The 26,761-nt window shown below is 41.3% G+C and overlaps 1 long non-coding RNA gene and 1 pseudogene across 2 annotated transcripts in view; one reads left to right on the plus strand and one right to left on the minus strand.

Moving 5' to 3' along the window:
• Positions 1 to 26,761, minus strand: part of LOC309624412 — a 415,281-nt gene that overhangs the window by 113,976 nt on the left and 274,544 nt on the right. The window contains exon 2 of the long non-coding RNA XR_014241883.1: positions 19,970 to 20,127. This is a non-coding gene — a long non-coding RNA (uncharacterized lncRNA). The remainder of the gene's footprint in view (positions 1 to 19,969; positions 20,128 to 26,761) is intronic.
• Positions 3,992 to 6,063, plus strand: LOC309610920 (large ribosomal subunit protein P1 pseudogene; annotated as a pseudogene). Its single transcript has one exon. The product of its transcript is annotated as a large ribosomal subunit protein P1 pseudogene (transcript).

Here is a 26,761-nt window from a genome sequence, read left to right on the forward strand (position 1 = left end):
TACATTTTTAAAGATATAATACTCTTGCACACTTAATAGACTACAGTATAGTGTAAACATAATTTTTATATGCACTGGGAAACAAAAAAATTCATGTGACTTTCTTTATTGTGATATTCACTTTATGGGAGCAGTCTGGAACTGAACCTGCAATATCTCTAAGGTACGCCTGTACTCACCTCATTGGATTGTTAAGAGGATTAGATAAATGTGCTTAGAATAGACCCTGGCATTTAGAAAGCTCTTTGTATTTGTGGAAACAAAATAAAGTAAAATAAGAGAGGAACAATGTTCCAGGGCAAGGAATCTCACTTGGCTTTCTTAGATCAAGTGAGTTGCTGCTAAAGGGATTTAACTATGGAATAAACTTATGCTGGGGCTTTGTCCATGGAACCCATACACAAAGGCCCCTTTCAGAAGCAGGCCAGGCCAGCCCAGGTGGGGATGTTGGTAGGGGAGGGTGGCCTGACCTGTGGGATAGCTGCCAGGCTCTGCAAGCTGCTCCAGGGCAACCAGGGTACCCTGCCAACCAACCGCCTTGTCTGAATTGCTAGGACTTTCCAAGGCCCCTGAAGCAGAGAGCTGGGTGCCATTAAGAGCCCACACAGATTCCTCAACTGCTGAAATCAACAGATAAGCACTCCCATTTACTCCCTTGAGAAAGAAAGAAAGACTTGGAGATGGAGTTGGAGAGATGGAGAGGGAAGGAGGAAGGAAGGGAAAGAGAAAAAAACAGAGCTTTACCTGAAAAACAAAAGGCTCAAAAGAAATGTCTACTACAGGCATTTGGGAGCCAGGAATGTATTATCAGTCAAGATGCAAAACTAGATCTCTCAAGGCTATCTTTGCTCATCATTCGTTATCTAACCCAACACCCATCCTTCCTCTCCAGATTAATTGGGTTGAAAGAGGCCACGCACCAATCAAATGAGAGAAGCACAGGTGTGCTGGGGGCATTCTTAAGGAAAGCTTGTGTCTGAGTAACAGATACTAATGATCCTGCCAGGAGCTCCCTGGTCCTTGGTGAAGTGAGCCAGCCAGCTGGGTGCATTATCTTTCAAAAAAGTCTCAACAGAAAAAAAAAAAAAAAAGCAACATAAGACCATTGGCAGGTGTTTACTTCCAGTCCACGTGTGACAAGAAGGATTAGAATATGAATTGATTATCTGAATCGGATATGCATTAAGCATTTCCCTTAGAAAAATAAATTCAGCCAAACAATATACTGAATAAAGGACAAGATATATGTGTAAAAATTGTATATACTATATAAATTATACATAATATAGATATAGGTATACAAACATACTTATGTCATGAAGCATGTACCATATTAAACATTTTAAGTGTTTTCTGCATTTACATGTATATGGTCTGAAATGTATTACAAAGAACATATATACAACATACTTATATACATAGATGAACCAGGCTGACTCTGAATCCTTAGGAGACTAACATATTGTAGAATAATAATGAGACACATTTTTTTCTCTTAAACTTGTTTTTAGTTTTTCCATATTGGGAAGACCTTTCCCCTACCGGTTATGAAAATGATAACATGCTGACTGTAGAAATTCAGAAAAAGAAAATGAAATAAAGAATAGAAAAGTGTTATCTCGCTGTTCACAGATCGTGCCTGTGAACATTTCTGTGTATTTCCTTTTTTTTTCTTTTTACTTACCAATTTATCATGGACACGTTTCCTTGTCAGTAAACATAGATCTACCTAATTGTGTTTAATGGTTATAGAATATTCTACTCTACGGATCAGCCAAAATTCATTTACCCAATCAAATATTATTGGGTTTGTGTTTGGTTTCCAATTTTTTCACTCTCGTGAACAAGAGTTAAGTGTTAGGGGCTTCCCTGGTGGCGCAGTGGTTGAGAGTCTGCCTGCCAATGCAGGGGACAGGGGTTCAAGCCCTGGTCTGGGAAGATCCCACATGCCGCGGAGCAACTAGGCCCGTGTGCCACAACTACTGAGCCTGCGCGTCTGGAGCCTGTGCTTCGCAGCAAGAGAGGCCACGACAGTGAGAGGCCCACGCACCACGATGAAAAGTGGCCCCCGCTCGCCGCAACTAGAGAAAGCCCTCGCGCAGAAACGAAGACCCAACACAGCCAAATATAATAAATAAATAAATAAATAAATAAATAAATTTATTAAAAAAAAAAGAGTTAAGTGTTAAATAGTGCAAAGACAAGTCTACATAGGACATGCATGTATCAAAAAAAACTGAAACAGTATATTAACACTACCCACTTTTATCTGTGATGTGAATGGAACGGAGTGGTCACATAAGTAACTCCAAACAGTGGCTTCCCCCAATTTCACTCATGCTGTCTTCAGCGGGGATGAGCAAAAGGAAATGTTGGGTATAAGCAGCATGCAGAATTTATACTCTGTCCTATCACCAAGCCCAAGATCCATGTGGGACTCTGAGTTCTCTCCCTCACTGGCACTAAAGCTGGGCAGAGGGCAGGAGTAGAGGGAAGAAGCGCTAAGAACATAATTACAAGCCTTAATTTCTAAATGTGGTTTTGCTGCAAGCTCTCTTGGTAACCTTTTCTAGGAGCTTCCAGTAAGGAAATCTTTCCTCATACCCCCATAACATGTCTCTTGTTCCAATTATGGTCAATTTCTCTTATTTAGTCCTCAAAGGCCTCCCTTCAACCACATGCCAAGCACCTGCTTTATACGGATGAACAGACAGACACAGGCTCCGCCCTGATGGAGCACAGGAATATTGAGAGTTCAATAAGGTTGCTGAATCTGTGATAAGTTCTGGGGGTAGGAGGAGCAGCTGGTGGTGCGCTCCATGAGATCGGGTGGTCAGGAAGGCCCCTTTGAGGGGTGACTTTTTAGCTGAGGCAGAGGACAAGAGGAAGGAGTTGTGCGAGTACCCAGCAGAGAGCTCTTCATATGCAGGGCAGGGTGACACGTGCAAAGGCCCGCGGTGGGAGAGGCCCACCCACCTAAATGAAGCCCAGTGTAGCTGGGCAGGACGTGGATGGAAGAGAGGCAGAAGGGTGACCAACTTATCTGGGTTTGCCTGGGACTTTCCCAGTTTTAAAACTGAAAGTCCCGTGTCCTTGAAATCCTTCCGTCCTGGGCAATGTGAACATTGGTCCCCTTTCTGGCAGGGTTTTCAGCAGAGACTTACAAGCCAGGGAGGAGAGTGCAGATTTATTCTCACTTCAGTGGGGGAGCAATCAGAGTTTTAAGCAGGAACATGAAATGATGTTTGACCACTAACTACTCAAGGCAAAAATACAGGAATCATCTTGATTCATTTCTTACCCTTAACCCCACATCATCAGCCTTTCAATGCTGTCTCCAAACTTTCTCAAACTCACCAATGTCTCTACTTTCTGTTATTACTACTCTAGTCCAAAGCCTACAGGGTACTGATTAAAAGCGTGGGCTCTGGTACTGGCTGTGTGATCTCCAGGAACTTACTTAACCTCTCTGTGTATCAATTTCCTCATCTGTCAAATGGAGATAATAGAAGGGTGGTAGGGAAGATTGAATAAAACAAGCATATGTAAACTGTTTAGACTAGTGCTGGGCACTTCACTAGCCTTCAATAAATGCTGGCTTTCATACTAATAGTTTGAACATTCATTTTTGATGGCAGGATTCCGGTAGCTCCTTACCTGGTCTCCCTGCTTTTACTATCATCCCCGACCCTCCAACCTTTCCACCATCTATTCTCCGTTAGCAGCCAGAGACATATTTGTAACAAATCAGATTTTTGTCACCATCCTCCCACCCTTCTTCAAATCCTTCAGTAACTTCCATTTAACTCTTGGAATAAAATTCAAACTCCTTTCTTGACCCCCAAGACCCTTTATGACCTGAGTTATACCAGCCTTTCTCTAGTAGCTTTTCAATTTTTGTCTTTATTCTTGAAAACTGAAATGTCACTATAATATTTCAACATATGAGTCGTTGCTACTACTACTACTACTACTACTACTACTACCGCTTTTCCTCAGCTTCCCTAAGGTGCTCGGTCCTTCCAAGGAAGCTAAGGCCGCGTTGGGGTGCGGCCCTCACTTCACCCGGCGACTAGCACCGCGTCCGGCAGCCCCTGCCCAGCACTCGCCCGCACCATGGCCTCCGTCTCGGAGCTCGCCTGCATCTACTCGGCCCTCATTCTGCACGACGATGAGGTGACGGTCACGGAGGATAAGATCAATGCCCTCATTAAAGCAGCCGGTGTAAATGTTGAACCTTTCCGGTCAGGCTTGTTGGCAAAGGCTTTGGCCAATGTCAACATCGGGAGCCTCATCTGCAACGTGGGGGCAGGTGGACCTGCCCCAGCAGCTGGTGCTGCCCCAGCAGGAGGTCCCGCCCCCTCCACCACTGCTGCCCCAGCTGAGGAGAAGAAAGTGGAAGCAAAGAAAGAAGAATCTGAAGAGTCTGATGATGACATGGGCTTTGGTTTTTTTGACTAAACCTGTTTAGTATAGCACGTTCAATAAAAAGCTGAGCTCTTTAAAAAAAAAAAAAAAAAAGAGAATGAAATCTTGCCATTTGCAGCAACGTGGGTGGACCTGGAGGGTATTATGCTAAGTGAAATAAGTCAGAGAGAAAGACAAATAGTGTATGGTTTCACTTATATGTGGTATCTAAAACAAAACAAAACAAATGAACAAACACAACAAAACAGAAATGAGTTATACAGAGAAGAAACAGGTGGTTGCCAGAGGGGAGGGGGGATGGGGGGATGAGAGAATAGGTGAGGGAGATTAAGAGGCACAAACTTCTAGTTACTAAATAAATGAGTCACAGGTATGAAATGTACAGGGTGGGGAATATAGTCAATAATTATGTACAATCTTTGTCTGGTGACAGATGGGAACTAGACTTACTGTTGTGATCATTTTGTGATGTATAGAAATATTGAGTCACTATTTTGTATACCAGGAACTAACATAGGGTTGTAGGTCCATTATACATGAAAAACAAACAAACTCAGAAAAAGAGATCAGATTTGTGGTTACGAGAGGCAGGAGTTGTGGGGAAGGAGAATTGGATGAAGGCCGTGAAAAGGAACAAACTTCCAGTTATAAATAAGTAATGTATAACATGGTTAATATAATTAGCACTGCTATATGTTATATATGTAAGTTACTAAGAGAGTAATTCAGTAAACTCTTAGTAAATCCTAGGAGTTCTCATCACAAGGAAAATAAATTTTATTTTTAAAAAATTTAATCTATATGAGATGATGAATGTACCCTAAACTTACTGGGGTCATCATTTCATGATGCATGTAAGTCAAATCATCATGCTGTACACCTTAAACTTATACATTGTATCTCAATAAAACTGGAAGAAATAAAAGCTATGCTTGAATACGCCAACAAAATCTGGAAACCGGTTGACACAAGAGAAACAAGATTGTCCTACAGTTAGACGAAGAAGGCAGTCACTTAACAGGATGAGATTTCTCAACCCCAAATCTCTACCTACAGCCGACCTTAATGATGCCCTCACTGCTTGGGTTCATGCCTCTTGGGAGTATTGGCCAGCATCCTTTTCCCCTCCTGTCAGCTACTCTGATTAGGGCTCGTTATTCTCTTCCCCAGCACTACACGCTCTCCCCTTCCACACTTCTCTCCATATTCCTCTGCAGGACTGGAAAGAACAGGCAACCACACTGTTTAGCACAAGATGAGCAAGGAACAAACTCTCACTAGAAGACTTGCATTTGCCCTGAGCCTTCCCTCCTTCAAAATGCAAATGTAATAACAGACGAAAACCCTTCCCAAGGCTTGGTGGGAGAGGATACGTCTGGGGATACAGAAAACAATGTGGAAGGGATAAGCCTGATTGAGGGAGGCTCACTGAGAGACAGAAGAGACAGAAGCCTGATGGTGGATGAAGGGGGTGACAGTCAGGGGAGGTGGAAAAGTCCTGGGGCAGAGATTGTTTTTTTCCCATCTTTATTGGAGTATAATTGCTTTACAATGTTGTTAGTTTCTGCTGTACAACAAAGTGAATCAGCTGTAAGTATACATATATCTCCATATCCCCTCTCTCTTGAGCCTCCCTCCCACCCTCCCTATCCCACCCCTCTAGGTCATCACAAAGCACTGAGCTGATCTCCCTGTCTATGCGGCTGCTTCCCACTAGCTATCTATTTTACATTTGGGAGTGTATATATGTCCATGCCACTCTCACTTCGTCCCAGCTTCCCCTTCCCCCACTGTGTCCTCAAGTCCGTTCTCTATGTCTGCGTCTTTATTCCTGCCCTGCCACTAGGTTCATCAGTACCATTTTTTTTAGATTCCATATATGTGTGTTAGCATATGGTATTTGTTTTTCTCCTTCTGACTTACTTCACTCTGTATGACAGACTCTAGGTCCATCCACCTCACTACAAATAACTCAATTTCATTCCTTTCTATGGCTGAGTAATATTCCATTGTATATATGTGCTGGGGCAGAGGCTTAATCCACGCCACAATTTCTCCAAAGGCAGAATATGCTGGAGAAAGAACGACAATCAGATTTGCCACACTGAGCCAGATGCTGGATCCTGGGAGAGAGCCAGCGTGCCAGTCTTGGGGGAGCAGCATGACTCTGAGGGCAACAGTGCCAGTGAACTTTGCTAAATCTCCATTTCACTTGCTTATCTGCCCCCACAGTCCTCCTAAAGTACCAAAGTTCAGCTGAATCTGTTTAAGAGGCCCTCGTGATGATCTGAAATGTCAAGTGCTCTTCCATCCTAATAATATGCATCTGGAATACTTCCCAGATGAGAGAATACATGCTTCCCTTTGATTTAGAGTTGGAAGGATGACAGAGTGGAGGCAGTAATGATGATGAAAAGAAAAGCATAAGCCAGGTGACAACTCCCATGACACAGAGAAACCAACAATAGGGAATCAACAAATTATGTGAGATGTTGGCATCTGTGGCATAAACAACAGTGATACCACCTACAGCCATTGGTGATAAAACACAGCCACCTGCTATGGTACACCCAGGTTCTTACAGGACCCTTTCCTTAGATGAAATACAAGCTTCTAGGTCCAGCACTCAGGACCGTTACTCTTTGGAGAGGAAGGAAACATGCATGCTGGTCTTTAATAGAGATCATTTTCCTGCTATTAAACAAATAAAAAAAAAGAAATAACATTACTACTGAACCACACTGCACCTGGTATAAAAATGTCTCATTCTTTCTAAGTTTGTGATCTTCTCATGAGTAAGGGTGTATTAGTTTCCTGTGGCTGCCATAACAAAGTACCACAAACCAGGTGGCTTAAAACAATGGCAATTTATAGTCTCACCAAGCCCCAAACCAAGGTGGCATCAGGTTTAGTTCCTGCTGAAAGCTCTAAGGGATAATCTGGTCTATGCCTCTCTCCTAGCTTCCTGTAGCTCCAGGTGTTCTTTGGCTTGTATATGCATCACTCCAATCTTCCGTCTTCACATGGAGTTTTCCCTCTGTGTCTTCACGTTGTCTCCTCTCTGTGCATGTCTGTCTCTGTCTCCAAATTTCCCCTTTTTATGAGGACATCAGTCATATGGGACTAGGTTCCATTCTAATGACTTTATTTTAACTTGTTTACCTGGATAAAGACCATATGTCCAAATAAGTTCACATTCTGAGGTTTTAGAGGGTAGGACTCCAACATACCTTCTTTTGGAGGACACAATTCAACCCATAACAAAGGAGTTGGTCCATTTTGATGAAGCTAGAAGAAACTCAGTGTGGGCCATCCATGTCCAAATTGTGTTCTGCATAACTGTGGTGTTTTGCAGAGGTATGCCAAAGGTTCTACAAACATTGATTCAACTTTCATTTAAAAATACATTGAAAACCCACCACAGACATTCAAATGTGATACACATCACTCATGAACACCAGAGTATAGCTTGTGCTTCCTTTATAACACATTTTGTTTTGTTTTGTTTTGTCCAGGCCCAGGAATAAAACTCCTTGTGCCATGTCCATGCATGTATTCAAACTTCAAACTAGTAGGTTATTGATTTAACACAATTGTCACTTTATAGTGGTCTTCTTGGAATTCAAGCCCTGTGCTTGACTGTATAAGTGTATAAACAAAGTGTATAATACTGCATGAGTTTGTAAGTGTATAGGCAAGAAGCTTCCTAGAGCTGAATTACAAGTGTCTAGATGCCTCTGCTCAGAGAGCGTCTTCCCTTGGCTCTGTGGTTAGTCATGTAAGGGAACACATGGCATATTGACAGGATGACACTGGGTAGGAAGAATGGCATTTCCGTAAAATGTGGGTACCCTATTAGTCAAGCCTCATTAGGTTGCAAATGACAGAAACCCATGTCAATCTAGTTTAAGTGAAAAGGGGACTTTGTTGGCTATTCCTCAGTGTTTCTTCTTCTTCTGTTCCTCACTGTAGAATTTCCCACGTGATTTCCACCATGCTTCTGTTGGGGGTACAATGCATTGGCTCACCCATACACATTCCAACACTAAGGCCCACTTCCTCGGACTACAGAAAATGGAAATCTAAAACTACATTTCCCAGATTCCCCTGTGGTTAAGGTTCCCAGGTGGCCTAGGTTCTTCCTGAATGAGGTGAAAGTGGACAACTCTTTGGGTCAGCTGGAGGCACAAGCACTTGGCTCTTCAGGACAGCTCTTGAGGAGGTTCTAGTGTCCTGTGTTCCGTGTCATGGGTGCTGTGTTGTGCAACGCAGTAGCCGTGGGACAGCTGGATGGTGTCTCCTGGCTACTGTTATTCCTGGCTATGTAACCTCCAAACCTAGTTGTCAAGACCTTCTGGAGATTCTGTGAACCACCAAAATATCTCAAAAATTTTTGGTTTTTCTTAAAAGGTCTTTCTACTTAAGTTAGTTAGAGTAGATTCTGTTGTCTGCTACTGAGAAGTGTGACTGATACCGTGTAACTCCAATCACCAGTACACACACTGATGACACCAGCTCTGTCTCTTCAGCCCACAACTCCCTCTGAAGCTGAAGACATATTTGACTGTCTCCTACACAGTCCCACCTAGATGTCCCATAGGTCCCTCAATCTTCATAGACCCCAAACCAAACTCCTCCTCCAAGCTTACTGTTCCTCTGTTTCCTTTATCAGATACTACCATTTTCCCAAGTGCCCAAGACAAAATCTAAGACCCATCCTAGACATGTCTCTCTTTTTCACCACCAAATGTCAATTAGTGAGTCTTACTTAAATTCCTGAATATGTTCCTTCTTCTTTAATCTTCCTGCCCCATACCACAATTTCTTATCCTACCATCCGTTGCCAAAACAAACTGTCTCCTGTCTTCTATCTCACTCCAATCCAACCACCCATCACACCTCCTCCATAGTGATCTTTCAAACACCCAAATATAACCATGTCATCCCTTCTCTTGAATGCGTTAAAGATTTTCCTCACCATTATTATGGTTTCAGGTTGGATGAATGATGTGAAACCAGAGGGCATGTGTGGCAGAAAATGGCTAAAGACTCACCAAATCCATTTTCTCTTTCTCCTGAGAGCATGACTAGACCAATTTCCCAGCCTCTCTTCCAGTTATAGGGCTTAGTTATCAGTCAGATCTGACTTCAAATACCAGCTCTGCTATTGTAGCAGTTAGCTCCTGCCATGTAACAAACCACCTTGAAGCTTTGTGGCTCACAACCACCACCATTTATTATTTCTTACAGGTCTACAGAAGGATTGGTGATTTTGCTGTTCTGGACTGAGCTTGGGTGACTTTTAGCTGGGCTTGCTCATACATTGGCACTTTAGTAGGTCAGCTGGGGGTTGCCTGGTCTAGGATGGGCTCAGCAAGGAGACTTACCTCTGCTCCATCCTGGAGGAGATTTCCTCCTCCAGCTGGCTAGCCCAGAGGCAAGGTTTCAAGAAAGAGCAGAAAGAAGCATGCACGTCATCTTGATGTCTAGGCTCTGGACTGACTCACCCTTTTACCACATTGTTTTGGCCAAAGCAAATCACAGGCCAACTCAGATTCGAGGGGGTGGGGAAATAGACTCTCCCTCTTAATGAGAAAGGCTGCAGACTCATATTGCAAGGGAAGAAAGTAAAGAACTGCAGCCATTTTTACAATCAAAGTAGCACAGCTACTCACTAGATGCGTGACCTCTCTGGGCCTCATTTCCTCATCCATAAAATAAGGGAAATAACATGTACCTCACAAATGAGATAATGGAGGTAAGACAAAGTCCTCAGTAGAGGGTCTGGCACATAGTAAGTACTCAATGATCCTTCATTACTTTTATTTTTCACATCTCCCTGCAATGTTTACCATTGTGCCTTTCTCATGGTTGGAAGCATTTGTTGAACAAATTAGTCATGCACATGGCTCAAACGACCAGCTAGAACAATGGTCTTTTAATGGCTCATCACGTTTCTAGAGCTAACACAAACCCACACTTCTCACACTTGGTCACGGGCCCCTTTGAAATCATTCTGTCCAAGCTTGTCATAGATCCCTTTTAAAATATATCCTCCAGCTGTTCAAACACAGTCTGTCCTCTGTGCATGTATCAGGACAGGAGAGCACAATTCATGTCCCTCTAAAAAAACTGACTGGAGCAGTCTTCCAAAAGAGAATGTGCATGAAGCCTGCTAATTAGGACACTTCAAACTCCCATTTCCAACAGATCAAAAATCATCCAGAATTATGCTAAGAAATCTTCTGATTTGCTTTATGTGGTACACTGACTACACTGATGGCCCATGTTTCACTCCTCCCTTTGATGGTGTCTTCCCACTCTGAGTTTGGGCTTGGTCATTGGATTTGCTTTGGCTAATGGAATGGTAGCAAACTTGATACAGACATAGGCTGGAAACATAGTTGCTTTTGTCCATTTCCTCTTTTTATGGACCCCCCGTCCATGAGAACATTCCAGAGTTAGCTTGCTGGAGGGATGTGAGAGATTGCAGAGGAAAGCTGAATCATACCAGCTGAGGCCATCTTAGACCAGCCAGGCCCCAGTGACCACAGATGTATGAGTGAGACCGGTCAAGATCAGCCACCCATGTCATTTTAGTGGAATGCCCCAATCAATCCATAGACTTATAAGAAGTAAATGAATAGTTGTTGTTTTAAGCCATTCAGTTTTGGGATGGTTTGTTATGTGGCAGTAGTTAACTGATTCAAATCTATGTCATGATTCTCATCAATTCTATCATGAATGTCTTCTCTTTGCCTTATACTTTGGGGGGGCGGAGGAAGAGGAATTAGGTTCATATCAGTAAACCGAGACAAGAATATCCACTCTGAAATTAAATATCTGAGCCTACTAAGCTGGCCAAAGTGAGTGTGTTTGTTTCAAGCTCCCCAGGAATAAGTGAGCATTTGGAATAGCCAGGTCACCATCTCACATTATATCACTTTTTAGTGTGATTGACTCCAAGACAAGAAAGTGAAGGAACATGGAATCTTGGCTTGAGTTGGTGTTTAGGAGAACCTGCTGGCTCTACTTCCAGACCTAACATCGGATTTGAATGATGACGCTTAGCAACACCATGCCTCAATTTACCTGGCTGCTCTATGGGAAGTATTTGAGTTTGACGTGAATGGGAGGCCCCAAGAGCTCCGTATAAGAATTACTGTTCTAAGTGTAAGTTATTTTAAGATTACAGCTGTCTGGCATACACTAGACTTTCTATTATCTGACTAATGGATGGGAGCCGCAGCATAAAAAAATACCACATAACCGATACTAAAAGTCTGTACTGAATTCCATTATGGTGAAAAAAATATATTGGCAACAAAATTACCTTTCTAATTATGTCTTATTCAAACAAACATCAGTTTACATTTCCTGAGTGCATGCCACCAGGGAAGAAATGCTTTGCCCATAGGCGATCTATAAAGTTACTAATCTATAAGTATCTAATTGAGAATTGACTGCTGCCCAGATTCTATACAGCAGCTCTTCAGTTCAGTAACTGTGGCTTCACCTCTTCGTTTTCTTGTCCAAAATAACTCAACGTCTTCCCTGCTTTCTCTTCATCCATTCTGACTCCTGTCTCAAGTAGCTTAAAGAACTCATGCTAGTCTTCTTTTGTGTGTGTCTCTATGTCCACAACATCCAGTAAGAAAAGACAGAGATCCTGGTTCCTCTGTGGACACCCATAGGCAGAGGATGAAAGAGTCTCTGTTCCCGAGGGGCTAGTTGGAATTTTTATAATCCCTAAATTAAAAGTAAATTTCTGGAATAAATAATTTGCTTAGATCTTTTGCAACACCCCAGGAGATCTATTTCCAGTTACTCATGGAGTAATGCTAAACACACACAACTAAATTAAAGTACAGATATTCACAATGAAACACGAGAAGAGGTCGTGCTCTCTCTTTCTCTCCCTCTTTCCCCCTTTCTTTCTCTCTCTCCCCCTCTCTCTTCACAGATCTCAGTTTAAATGTCACATTCAGAAAAGAAAGCATTTGAACCCTTATCTAAATTAGGTCCTAATACATCTTTAAGACAAGTATTGAAACTCTTTATTATTTGTTTACTTACATATTTAGAGTTACTCGCCCCCACTACAATACAAGATCCATTGAGAACAAGGATCACTTTTGTTTTCATTGATGTTCCTCACAATGTAGCACAGTGTTGGGCACACTGTAAATGCTAAATGAATGGATGAGTAAATGAGTAAATGGACAACTAAGATATACCTTGAGGACCAATTTTGACCAATTGTAGGGCTTCAAAAACAATGATTCTGAGCCTGGAAGAGTTCTGTGATCAATGAAAAAGTCAGCCTTGGGTCTAAAAGCAGGCTTTCTCAATGTTGACACTTCTGACATTGGGGTTGGATGATTCTTTGCTGTGGAAAGCCAGTCTGTGCATCATAGGAAGATTAGCAACATGCCTGGCCTCTACCCACCAGATTCCAGTAGCACCACTATCCCTCTCCAAGAACCCACCCTAACTGTGACAATCAAAAATATCTCTAGACGTTGCCAAACGCACCCAGCAGGGCAAAATTGCTCTCCTCTCTCTCATTTGAGAACCACTTATTTAAAGGGTAATGGTGGGGCTGGGTATTAATTTGGGAGCCAAATATTTGCCAATGTGACAATGGGCACCATGAAGAGATGATGATATTTTAGAGGGAAAGGTAATACCTTTATATTCTATTTAAAGATTTTTGAAAACCGTGTTCTTGGAACCCTAAACCTTCTAGAATTCTGAGAGGGTGGAGTTTAGCTTTGGGAATGTATATTTCTTACAATTGTTAAAAACACTTGAGTTATGAGTGCTGTTGTATGTCTGAAGCCAGGTTTTAATCTTCTTTCCCCAAATTACACCCTCCCTTTCCCTCTATTTAATAACCCCTTCAGGAAGCAAATACCCTGAGGGTCACCACCTACAAGTAGGAAATCAATTACACTCACTTTGTCATGGGCTGGATGGAACAATATAAAAAAGGTTATTTTATTAAAGCTTAATAGCCAGTTTGCAAAACAGAGATGATAGTAATACCCAACCTCCTGTACCTCTCATGGCTGAGTGGAAAAGGTGAGAAAATGCTGGCAGAAGTGCTTTGTAAACAAGGAAGTGATCTGCAAATATCAGCTGGGTGCTTCTCTGAGCTTCCGTGGCCACACATGCCTTACCACCGGACTCTTCAGTGTCTGGTTATCTACCCCACTGTATCCTGAGTCCCTCTAGGGCAGAGCCAATGTTTCATCCCTCTCTGTCCCCAGACCTTAGTGCAATGCCAAGCTCTATGCTGGGACACAAGCACCAAGTTCACGTATGTGGAATGCAAGGTCAATTTATTATTGTCTCCATCTGCACCACATCCACTCTCCCTTCTTGTAGCAATAATGCCTCCCCAAACTGCATATGGTTTTGGTGGGACCATCCATCAACATGCACACCTTCCCACGTCCAAGAAGGAAGAGGACCCAATGACCTAAGACAGCTCAGTCAGACTCTTCTAGGAACTTGAATCTTGATCAAAGTGACACAAAGAGAGAAAATGCTCGGTGCCAATTTATCCCCACACAGCACCCTGAAGCAACTGCTCTTTAGTTCTTGATAGCCAAATCTCCACAGCTAACCTCTTTCTTGTCTTTTCTGAGAAACAGTTCTTCAGTTTTTCCTAAGAGCTACCCTATTTGCTTCTGTTAAATGTTGCCCTTGTTACGTTAACCAGAGCTTGTCTCTGCTGCTGACCAAAGAGCTCTAGCCCATTGCTTACCCCTAACCTGCCATGATTTTGTTACTATATCAGATCCACCTCATTGTAACATGAACCATCAACTATTAGACCAGCATAAAGTCTATTTTATTACCATTTGAAAGGTATATCATTAAAATAACCACTTAGTATCTAAAAATGTAACATAAAGGTTCTATGATGTGAAAATAAATTCCCAAATTGCTCTTTAGCACTATACAGATTGTAGGAAACTATACCAGTTTGATAGAGACTATTCCATTCAAACATTACCCATCCTGAGAGATGCTGTCTTCTATTACAATATAGCAATGGACAGGAGTCCAGTTTTTTTGAGTCTCATTTCCAGTTATACCTGGGTCTTTGCATGGTGAACACTGAAAACAACTTTCAGCATTTCAGAATTTCTCCTAAAATTCTGATTCATGGATTTTGCAAGGTGCTGGAGGTCTCAGAAGAGGCTACCTTTCTCTATTTTCTTTAAAAAAATACCTAAACACAAGCTTAACAGAGGGTCAGAATTACAATTTCACATCTCACCCTCCATTTCTTCTGAACAGGGAAGGTGATTGCAGAAGCTCTATAACTGATGGGATCACATCTCAGCCTGGCAATGCCTGCAGGTTAAATTGTATTTAAAAAAAAAAAAAAAAAAAAGGATTTTAAAAGATCAAAATCACCATGGCAGGATGGGAAGTGGGCTTGTGCGCATTATGTAAGAAACTGCAAACTTCAGACCTGCTGATTTTATAGTTTTGCATCTGAGATGGAAAATAGCATTGCCTTTTCAAACACGCAAGGAAAGGATGGGTAATGGAGCACACGGATTACTGGAGGGGATAAGCTAAGACTCCTTTGAATAATCAGCTTACCATTGTAGCTTTCCTGTTAGGTGAACTCAATTCTTCAGCGTCCATTTAAGCATTTCTTTCTTCTCTGACCTTTAAGAGGTAGAAATCTGATGGCATAAGTAGACTTAAAAATATCCCAGGGTAATTTTCTTAGGATGAAAACTTTGCCTCTTTGCCCTCGTTCTAATTTCAGAGTTTCTTCTCTGCTTGCTACAACACTGGGGAGTGTTCCAGTTCTTGCTTCAGCCTGGTGTCACATTTCTGAAGATAATAAGAAAAAACTACACTTGGGGTGCTCCTCATAGCCACAGCCAGTGTCTGCAACCTTGAGAAATCAAGCATCCATCTGGTACCTCAGTGTGTGCAATGTGAGGACAAGACATTCTCCAGGGCTGTCAACAGGGTCTCACTTATGACTGTGAAGCCGGGTGTAGCTATAAAACACCAGATAAGTGCACTAGTAATGCAGGATCCATACCATAAGTACAGGTTGAATTCAGAGTGGGTGGAAAGTGCTCCTAACAGGAGAAATCACCTTGATGTATACGTCTGTAGTGAGTGTGTGTCAACTACCTGACTCCCAAAGTCCCTTCCCCCACGCACGCTGATGTCCACTGTACAGACCTGACCCTCCTATTTGTCAGGAGCCTGAGCCCACGTTTGCTCTGGTTGAACCTCTGCTCCAAACCACACTTCCCACACTCTGAGGCCAGTCTAGAGAGGGAGAGGGCACAGGTAACTCTAACAGTCAATCTATTCCTGTTAAATCAGCCTGATTCTTGCCAGAAATTAATCAGAAAGCATAATCAACCAGGGCAGACTGCTCTAGAAAACAAAACAAGAAAGGAAAATGAAGCCACCCAAATTACATTGAGTCTCTGATCCTGGCAGGGACCCCATCGGCCTCCTGAATGCCAGGCTTGCCTCCTGCCAATCGCCCCCTCCTGGTGTGTTCCCTCTTGTTTGGCAAGGGGAATATAGGTCTTTGTCAAATACACTTTTGAGTTCCCTGAACACAAATAACAGAAAGACAGATAGAAAAGAAAAGAAAAGGGAAGGGGAGGGGAGGGAAGGGAAGGGGCGAGATAGGAAGGGACAAAAGGGGCAGAATCTCACTCCACATTTCCACTAAGATATATTTTGCCAACAGAGAGATGAGGAGGCGGGGGAGAGTGGAGAGAAGTGAAAGCTGAGAGAAGGAGAAGACAGAAGGGAAGGAGGGAAAATTCTGGGGTGTGGGGAGAAAGAAGGAGAAAAAGGAAAGCAAGAAGAAAAGGCACAATGAGGAAAGAGCAGGGGGAGAGGACAGTCCAAAAGATACAGCAGGTTTCATTTCTCTTCTGCCTAATATTTGACTTTCGTCAGGCTGTACGTGCAGACTTGCTTAGAGGTGATGGTTGTACAGTTTATTTTTGTTTTGAAAGGCTTGCTTACTTCATTCCTAGAGATGGAGCTCTGGGAAAGGTGTACCAATGACTCAGCCTCACTTAAACTGAGTTCTCCCTCCAAACCCAGGCAAGCCATGTTCCAGACAGAGAAGCCTCACTCACTGCCAGGCCTGGACAGAGGCCGAGGGTCAGTGGAGCACAGGCCCTCCTTGGCCACTCCATGCTCCATGGCCTGCAGAAGCTGTACCGCCCCCCGCCGCCACGAGGCACAGAAAGCCTCTGCCTTTCAGTACCCAGCCTTCCAGAGGAAGACCTTACTGCCAACAAAGCGATCTTACTGTTTTCCCAAGCATTTGTTCACCCCTTAATAAATAATGATATTAGGTCTTTGGGGAGAAGAAGGAGAGAACTGCCAATAGGAGATTTAATTTGCTGTAATCAACCTCTCTTAGCATGCAGAGTCACACAGTACGAGTAAAAGAATTAATCTCTACCAGAAAGAATTGCCTCTTCGGTGTTATGAATCTAATCACTTATGAGGCTGAGTCGGCAGTCTGGGTTTAGACAGACCTCTCAGGAATAAAAGCCACAAGATCAGGTTTCAAATGCGATCTGAATGGTACACTTCATTGAATTTGGGGGCCTTTGGATTACAAAAGGGATGGAATGCAAATAGAGGCACTTGGTCTCTTTTAGACACCCCTTAAACGTTCAGAAAGACGTTTAGGGAATGAATAAATAATTGCAGGCCTCTGGGCTGCCTGTGTGAGATGTTCCTTCTTGATTCTATTCTCTAGGATGGATTGTCAGACCTGCCAATCATCTCCAGCACCCCCATTATACTTGGGAGATGTGTTTGCTCTGTGCATACTGTTTTACTATCCTCCGAGGTGGAATTTCATAGCCCAGCAATGCTTCTGCCTTTGACATTCTCCTAAGCGGGATTTATTGCTTCCAAGACAGATGTGACTTGAATCGATTATGCCTTTTAAGCAGTCACTCTGGAAGCAGCCTCTAGGTTCTCTGGAATCCTTTTTGCCTGACTTCATTCAACTTGCAAGCTGATGTCAGAGTATTTCATCATAATCTAATACTGTTAAGAGTCCTTTGGGTAGGCAACTGAGCAGGCTATTATACCAACCAAATTCCGGATGTGGTTACTACTCTTGAAGAACTTACGTCTTGCAACACACAAACATCTATTAATATCACAAAATGCAGCCAGAACAGAAGGAGGTACCTAGAAGCTGTATTTACATGCTGTTGACCTCTCATTATTGATGAACTTAGAAAATGAAGTAAGTGCATTCATTTGTCTTTGGGATGGAGTCAAGAAGAAGCAATGTCAGAAAACTGAATGGAAAATAACCGAATTTCCAAAAATGCTCAATAAAGATTCTCATTAAAAAACACATATCTCTGATTGTCTATTTCAGAACTCAAAACTACATATTACCCCTGGCCATCCGCAAAATGTAGGAGTTCCCTGGCATTTTATAAGTTTGACAACACTAATCTTATAGAGAATTATTTCAGAGGTGCTCTGAGCCTGGGGGTATTAGGTAACATGATTCTAATTGACTTCAGCCATGGACCTAGACCATAACCACAAATAATGTTTTGAAAAGTTTAATGGTTTTGGAAGAAAATAAATGAAGGTGGTATTTTTAGATTAATCACAATCCACCTCACCCTATATTAGTGCAAAAGACAAGAGGGTGGGATCTTTGAAAAACTGGAGGCAAAGAAATAACATTTCCAGACACTATATCATTTTCCTACCTGACTTTCTATGATGATTTTTCTCTTTAAGAAGACCCAACTGACCTTCCTTTCAGAATGCATGACTTAGAGAAATATCCACCATACCTTGCTCCATTTTTTCTATCTATTTAATTGAGAGAATTCTAGCAGGCATTGATTTGGGATCAGGAGAGAATGAGATAAAAAAATGTTCCCACACAGTAACCACATTATAAGGGATATCTTAGTCCCATTGGATAAATAAGGGAAAAACTGTGATCAAAGCCACGAAGGATAAAAGTTGTTAAATGAATTTGGTATTTAGGGGGAGGAAATATTTCCTTAAGCAACATTAAACATTCTCGAAATCCAGTTCTAGGAATTAGTAAGCTCATATGTGAAGGAGAGGGAAAAGGTGAATGGTTTTTTACTCGGTTAGATTTTGCAAACAGGAGTTTACATAACATCATTAAGGATTCATCTAGATGGTTCCCTTGGCTGTTGTATGTTCTATAGGATTGGGTCTAGGCACTGAGGAAAGCTAATCCTTTCAAGAACAATTTGCTCTCTTTTATTTGGTCAATTGTTCTAAATTTCCCTTTTTTTCTGAGTTTTAAAATTGGTTGTTGTAGCTTCAGAATCTTCCCTTTTTCCGCTAGACAGGCCTGGGGAGAAAGGAGAGGCTGAATGGGCTGCTCATAATAAAGGGGAAAAGGGAGAACAGTGAATAAAAATGAAAGGCTTTGCATAATGTGGGCCATCTCAATATAGGGGCTCAAAAATCCCGTGGGGCAGCTTCAAGCATTGACAGGTGAGAAATACACAAAAACCTTGCCAGTTAAAGTCTTATTGGTACAAGATCCAGGCTTCAGGATTGATTTTAAAAATAAAACATAAAACAGCACCATGATAGAAACAAAAGCAAAGAAACCACAGTGCAAAATCTGATACAGAGTGGAACGCAGGAAACCACCAACCATTCTGACCTCACTGCTGTTGAACAGAAAACAAGCTCAGGAAGAAAGCTCCAGGACAAACTAATACAAAATCACCAGACCCAGAGAACATTTTCTGAAATGTTTCTAGATACTGAAGAGGTGGAAACAACAATAAAATCTAGTTCAGCTTGGTTTCACAAACACAGAAAACCATCAGTTCTCTTAAAACACCTGGTGTTTGCCTAGCAACATATCTGGAGAGACCCACCAACAAAACCAGAAGGAGTAGATAAATTATTTTCTAAATATTTCAATAAAATAGTGCACAAGGAGAAACCTTGAAGAATCACATCTCAACAAAGCATGCAATGAGCTAAGTATCTTCTGTAATTAATTCATTGCTAGCCTTACAAAGAAAAAAAAAATAAGAAAAAAAACAGTGCTGATTCGCTTACTGGTGGTGCATCAAATGTACCAAAATATTCATTAGTTACTCAGTGATGCTGTTTGGGATAAGGATTGCTCCACTCCAAAGCCTTTGCCAGCTCTGATGCCTGCCAAATTTCTATGTAAATGGGTTTTCACTTTCCAAGGCTAATGGGAGATCTGTTAAATTCTCAGAGACAACACGTATGTTATTTTAAGCCCTATTACTTTGACTTAAAAACAAGCTATTTTAATACTAAATCCAAAATAATACCTAATTAGAAATCCAATACTCATATATCAGAATGTCTGTGCGTGGCTCTTCATCGCAAAGGCAGTTGCAATGAATGTGAAAGATGAATATTTTTGCACAGCTTATACCAAGAAGAAAACCAAAAAGATTACCACCTACTCTACATAGAATTTATTTACTGGTCTTTGTACCTGAGCATCCATTAAGAGGTGCCTCATCAATATCATGGAACTCTTCAGAGTCTCCTTTTCAGTGGGCAGAAACGGGTCTTGGTCCTCCTCCAGCGCCTTCGACTTGGTGACAATAAAATGGGATATCTGGTCATTGAGGGTGTGCAATGATTGTACAGCTGCAAAAAGAGAAAGAGCGAAAGTGGAATCACAGCAGGTAACTTTCAAAGAGAAACTGGCTACCAATTTTAAAGGGAGAAGGGAGGGTGTACACATAAGGTATGACCCAGGCAGGTGTCAAGAAGCGTTACGTCCGTGAATCTCTTCAACACATGTGTTTAACAGGTAACAGATTGAACACCCTCCAAATGCCAAGCCTATATGGAAATGCTTGGGGATACAGTCGTGAGCAAAACCAGACATGATGCTTACCCTTATGGAGCAACCAGTCCTGTAGGGGACACTGAAAAGAAACAAGTTAGCAAATACTTCTATGAAGATGACTTTGAGGTAAGTGTTTATAAACTACAGAGATCAGCAGGGCATGAGGGGAGAGCTCTAGAGTAGATTTACATTTATGGTAATATAGTTGGCTATGTTACCTCTAAACAGATGGCCTCTATCATTAGGTTTTGTGAAAGGACAGTGGTCATGTTCTCCAATCAGTACCACATGTGTGCTGGGAAGATTATTATTTCTCTATAATTCATGTTGCACTTGCCATCTGACCTGGTATAGATTTTACGATTTCACTTATTTTTTTGTGCTTGTTGCCTCTTTCTCCACTTTCTCCACAGTGCACCTGGTAAGAGCAGAGACTTTAAGAAAAACCTCTTTGTTTATGGTTATATGCCCAACAACTAGGAAAGTTCCTAGAAAATAGAAGATGCTCAATAAATGTTGTTGAATTAATTTCCTTACATTTCCTTGAATTAAAATTTCTTTCCTTATAGAATTTCTCTAATTTTCAGGTAAATCTATCCTTTCAAACCAAGCATAAGTAAATCTTACACATTCTCAGGAAAACCACTGTACTAACTGCAATTCTGAGGATTAAGAGTATTCATCAAAAACTAGTATCCAATAGAATCACTCTGAGGGCATCTGCCTTTGACCATGAGGGAGTAAGAGGATTCAGATTACCCTCCTGCTATAAATAACTAGAAAACTGTACAATATCTCAGAAACAAATATTTTTAGACCTTGAACAATAGCACAGAACTGTGATCCTTTAGAAAAGAAAAAAGTTGAGTCCTATCATCACCAGCATTCTGCAAAAAAGGAATGTCCAGACCTCAGCATGGGAAGAGGAATCCAAGGAGAGCCCAGCACTTGACACTGAATTGAGGAGACAGAGATTGGAAAGGCTAAGTTTGCTATAATTTGCAAGACAAAGTACTGAAAAGGAGGGAATTATACAGAGATCTCTAGAAATCTGCACAGGGGTCTCTATGAGTTGTTGGCTGAATATCAATCCTATGTATGGGTAAGATAAAACCCTACATGATCTGGCAAGAAAAAATTCCAGGAGAGAACAGTTACATTTTGGGGAGATGTAAGCCCAGTAATTCCAAGAGATATCACAGGGCCACAAATTGTTTGTACGCTCACCAGCCGAAGTAGAGGGGCTTCGTTGGAATTCAGGGCATATTCAGCAGAAACTCCAGAAGGATAAAGCTTTAGAAATGAAACTAAATGATCCCTAGAATAAAGGCAACTCTAGGCCTATCCAAAAAGAGTTTAAAATTAAGCCCTGAAAGGATCAAACTGATCTGCAAGTAACTAAAATACTTGTCAGGAAAGAAAAATGAGCATTTTTTTTGTAGAGGGGTAACAAAATCTAGCACCCCAAAATGCAAAATCCATAATGCTCAGTATTCAATAAAAAATTACCAGACATGTAAAGAAGCAAGAAAGTATAACTTGTAGCCTCAAGGAAAATCAGTTTATAGAAGCAGACCCAGAAATAACAAGTGATAGCATTAGAAAATATGGCTATTAAGACAGCTATTATAGATACGTTTTGAATGTTCAAGGTTGTAAAATAAAACATGATTATAATGAGGAGAAAAATATTTAAATCAGAACCAAGTGGAGCTTCTAGGGATGAAAAATTCACATCTGAAATAAAATTTTTATTGGAGGAGATTCATAGCAGATTAAAAATGGCAGAAGAAAAGATCAGTGAACTTGAAATTATAGTAATAAAACTATCTATAATGAATAAACAGAGCCTCTGACAATATAAAGCTGTCTGACATACACGCACTTGGAGTCTGAGGGGGTGGGGTGTGGGCAGGGACAGAAACAATGTTTGAAGAAATGGTGGACAAATTTTTTTCCAAATTTGATAATATTATACACCTATGGATACAAGAATCTCAATAAACTTCAGGCAGGACAAACACAAAGAAAACTACAACAAGGCATATTATAAGCCAATTGCTAAACAAACAAACACACAGTGAAAAAGAGAAAATCTTAAAATCAGCCAGAGGAAGAAAGCATATTGCATTCAGAGGAACAGAGATAAGAATGATGTCAGACTTATCAGCAGAATCTATGCAAACCAGAAAATAATCTATGCATGTTGAAAGTACTGAAGAAAAAAAACTTGTCAACCTAGAATTCTATAACCAATAATAATGTCTTTCAAAAAACGAATGTGAAATAATGACTTTTTTAGATAAACAAAGGCTGAGAGAACTCATCACCAACAGACTTTCATTAAAGGCCATGTTAAATGTCTTCAGACAAAAGGAAAATGGCATTAGATGGAAACTTTTATTCACAAAAATGAAAAAGAAGAATGCTTAAAAGGAGCAATATTTGAGTAACGTTAACATATTTTCTTTCTCACCTTTTAACTCACTTAAAAGATAATAAATGGTTTAAAGCACAAAAAATAATGTATTGTGAATTTGATAACATGTATAAAAGTAAAACATATGACAATAGCACAGAGAATGAGACTGGCAAATGGAAATATATTGTGATAAGTTTCATATATTGTACATATATGAACGATATGTGAGCAGTTTGTTATCTGAAGGTGGACTGTGTTAAGTTAAACATGCACATTGTAAATCCTAGAGTAAGCTCTACAAATAATAAATAAACAAATGATGATTTCGAGCCATGGAGAATCAACCTTGGATAACCGAGCACAGAGTTGCAACTACAAGCCATGAAATAGGAAGAATACAGAATATGACCTCAGAGCAGTTTCTCACTACACAGGAAGACTCTAAAATCTTTCCCTGGACTGGGGGAGGAGCTTGGCTAAAACAGAGAAAGATGAACAAGAAAGTATGGGACCTGATCCCTGCCTAGCCTGAATCCTCATCCTACAAAGGAGATGGTAAAAAACACCCAGATAGATTTGGGGATCTGAAAGCAGAGTGACTTAACGTCTTATGTCCTACCCTGGGCAGCTTCTCAGTGCACACACCAATAGGAGGGTAGAAACTATAGCCACATGGCATTTTAAGTCAGAGAGGAGCTGAGATAGCACTACTGCCCTACCACCCTCACCCTCCCACCTCCAGTCTCCCTTAGCATCATGGGGGCTGAAAATAACTCCAGTGAATCCAGAAGTGTCCAGAGAGAGATTCATGGACCAGATACACAACCCCAAGATAGGATAATACAATATATAAGTCTCCCAAGAACCCAAAGAGAAGGGAAAAATAATGGGTAGGGGAGCAATTTGAATTTATTTGATATTTATCCAGAAGGTACTAAGTTTCCAACCAGAAGTGACTAAATTATATTATCAGTGGAAATGTTGGCTCCAGGTCTAAGTTGAATTTCATTATACGAAGTTGAAAACAACAAAAACAAATGACTTTTTGGAGTTGTCACTATAAATTTTTAAACCCTCTATATATCTTCTCTCTCTTACTTGCAAACAGGAAGGTTGGGGCACACTGAACTATAAGGAAAACAGTTGAGTAGGCATCCAAATAACCTACCAGAAACTAGGACCAATCTCTGCATGATTCATGCCCAATTTCCCACCACCATCCTGCCTTCCCTTTCCCTACCTCCGAGTACATGGACATAATGTTCTCACGAACAAGCCTTTCTCCCCAGGTCATTCCAGGGATACCCCAGTTCCCAAGTCCTTTGCTTATAGACACAAGAGACACTGCTGTCAACAAAACTCATGTCACTTCTTAGAAGGGAAGAATTACCGTCAATGCTTTTCACTCTAACCAGGCTAGTGAATTTGGGGTTCGCAAAATGCATCTATTACAGGCTTTCTCTATTCTTGTTCCAGAAAATTGAGGCTCAGTAGCTAAAATATGTTCTAGGGCTTCCCTGGTGGTGCAGTGGTTAAGAATCCACCTGCCAATGCAGGGGACATGGGTTCGAGCCCTGGTCCAGGAAGATCCCACATGCTGCAGAGCAACTAAGCCCATGTGCCACAACTACTGAGCCTGCACTCTAGAGCCTGCAAGCCACAACTGCTGAGCCTGTGTGCCACAGCTACTGAAGCCTGCGTGCCTAGAGCCCGTGCTCCGCAACAAGAGAAGCCACTGCAATGAGAAGCCTGCACACCGCAACGAAGAGCAGGCCCCACTCGCCGCAACTAGAGAAAGCCCGCATACAGCAACGAAGACCCAACGCAGCCAAAAATAAAATAAATTAAAAAAAAATTTTTTTTTTTTAAATTAAAAAAATAAAATACGCTTTAATTTTTACTTTGTTCTAAATTCAGGACACATTATAAGTGTTAACACTCCCCTCTCTTCTCAAAGAATAGACACGTCCATTAGAGATCTTACCATATTATATTGTAATTGCTTAAGAATTCGTCTGTGGTAGATTTAATTATTGGTTCCCAAACTACTCCTCCAAAACCTGTTCCTATAGAGCCCTCCCCAGTGACACTCCTTAGTGGAGAAACACACCTCCTGTCTTAAATGATGTCAGGCTTTGCCATGAGACTTGCTTTAGCCAATTAAATGTGTGCAAACATGAGTCATGCCATGTCCAAGTAGAACATTATGTGGTTCCACTATTATTCTTTCCCCTTTGCCAGAATGTAGAAGACATGCAAGTGAAAAGCAAACCCTTGCTACGATAAAGCACCAAAATTTGGGGACGGGGGAGGCACTTGTTACTGGAGCTTAGCCTCTTGAATGCTGACTGCTGCACAGTCTCTGGACTAGATGGTGACTCCCCTGAAGGCAAGAATGGAATTTTGTTCACCATGTATCATGGGTGTTTAGCAAAGAAGAGCCACTTGGGAAATGTTTAATGGATAAACAAATACAGTTGTTTTGAGAGTACGGATCCTATATAATAAGAATGATAAGGATGACAGTTTATTGAGTGTCTATCATACGTCAGAGGCTTTTAAAACCTCTGTGCAGAATGAAGAGGCACTAATAATGTGGGTTCTAGGGCCAGAAGCCTGAGTTCACACCCAGCTCTGATGTTTACATAACTGGGTGAACTTGAACAAGTGACTTTACAGCCCACAGTGCCCAGCACATTGTAAGTTCTCAGTAAGTGCTGGCTGTTACTATTGTTAAAGATCTATCAGAGACGCAGAATCTGAAGCTCAGAGTTTTACACAACACATGAAAACCAAGGCCATGACTCTCCAATGACCATCCTCACAATACCCACACTTCTGATCCAGAATAATGTCTAGTTAGAGACAGCGCCACAAGTGGGGTGTTATATACCACCAACACCAGCCAAGTGGGACACAATACAAGTAAAGGCAGGGAACAAGTCTAGAATTTTATTTATTTATTTATTTTTTGGCAAACGTAAAACAAGCAGATGGCAGAGTGCCTGGCACACAGTAAACATTTCATGTACTAAAAATAGCTAGGATATGAAGCCCTTCACCGATGACTCCCTACCTATACTTCTTGAACCTCCTCTCTCCATCTCATAGTTCCTTCACTGACAATAATAATTATTATCAATAGTATTATAACAAACATCTATGGGGACTCAATATTCGTAAGCATGGTGCCACATGTTTAACAGGCATTACCTCACTTAATCACCCTAAAAATTCTATTGAAGTGTCATTATCATCGTTCCTATTTTCCAAATGAAGAAACTCAGATTAAGTGACTCACCCAAGATTATGCACCTAGTCAGTGAAGGAAACAGGATTCATATCTAGGCAGAGCCTGCACACATAATTCCTACATTATACCACCTCCACCCTGCACACCACTTGATGCTCCATCCTGCTCTCCTTTGGGCAAAACTACTACCCTCTGGTCCCCTACCTCCTGGGGTACCACACAGAGCAATCCTAGGCATATAGAATGGCAGGCTGGCCATGGGGTATCACCTGGTAATATACTCATACTTTTAAAGGTGAGAAAACTGAGGCCAAGAAAGATGATCCAGCTCCCTGAAGATGCTGTAGCAGTCAGTTTGAGAGTATGGACCCTTGAAGACAGTCTGCCTGGGTCTCAATCTTATCTGCCCCTCCAACTAGCTGTATAACCTTGGGTGAGTTACTTAACTCCTCAGTTTTCCCATCTGTAAATGGGGATAATAATAGTAACTACTTCACAGAGTTGCTCTGAGAATTAAATAAGACCATCTGCATAAGGCATGTGGCACAGTATCTGCCACATGTTAAGTATGTAAAAAACATTCACTATTATGATTATTCCAGTTTGTACCTCAGGTCTTTGACTTACTGATATTAACTGGTTGCTATGTTTATAACTGAGGGTACTTACCAAATCTTTGTTATATAAGTAAGCCAAGATGGTCTCTGTGTATTAGCCTAGGTTTTTTATTTCTTCACTGCAGGCTGAGACCCTT

Source organism: Balaenoptera borealis, assembly GCF_965194805.1.
Source record: "Balaenoptera borealis genome assembly, chromosome: 1".
Taxonomy (NCBI): domain Eukaryota; kingdom Metazoa; phylum Chordata; class Mammalia; order Artiodactyla; family Balaenopteridae; genus Balaenoptera; species Balaenoptera borealis.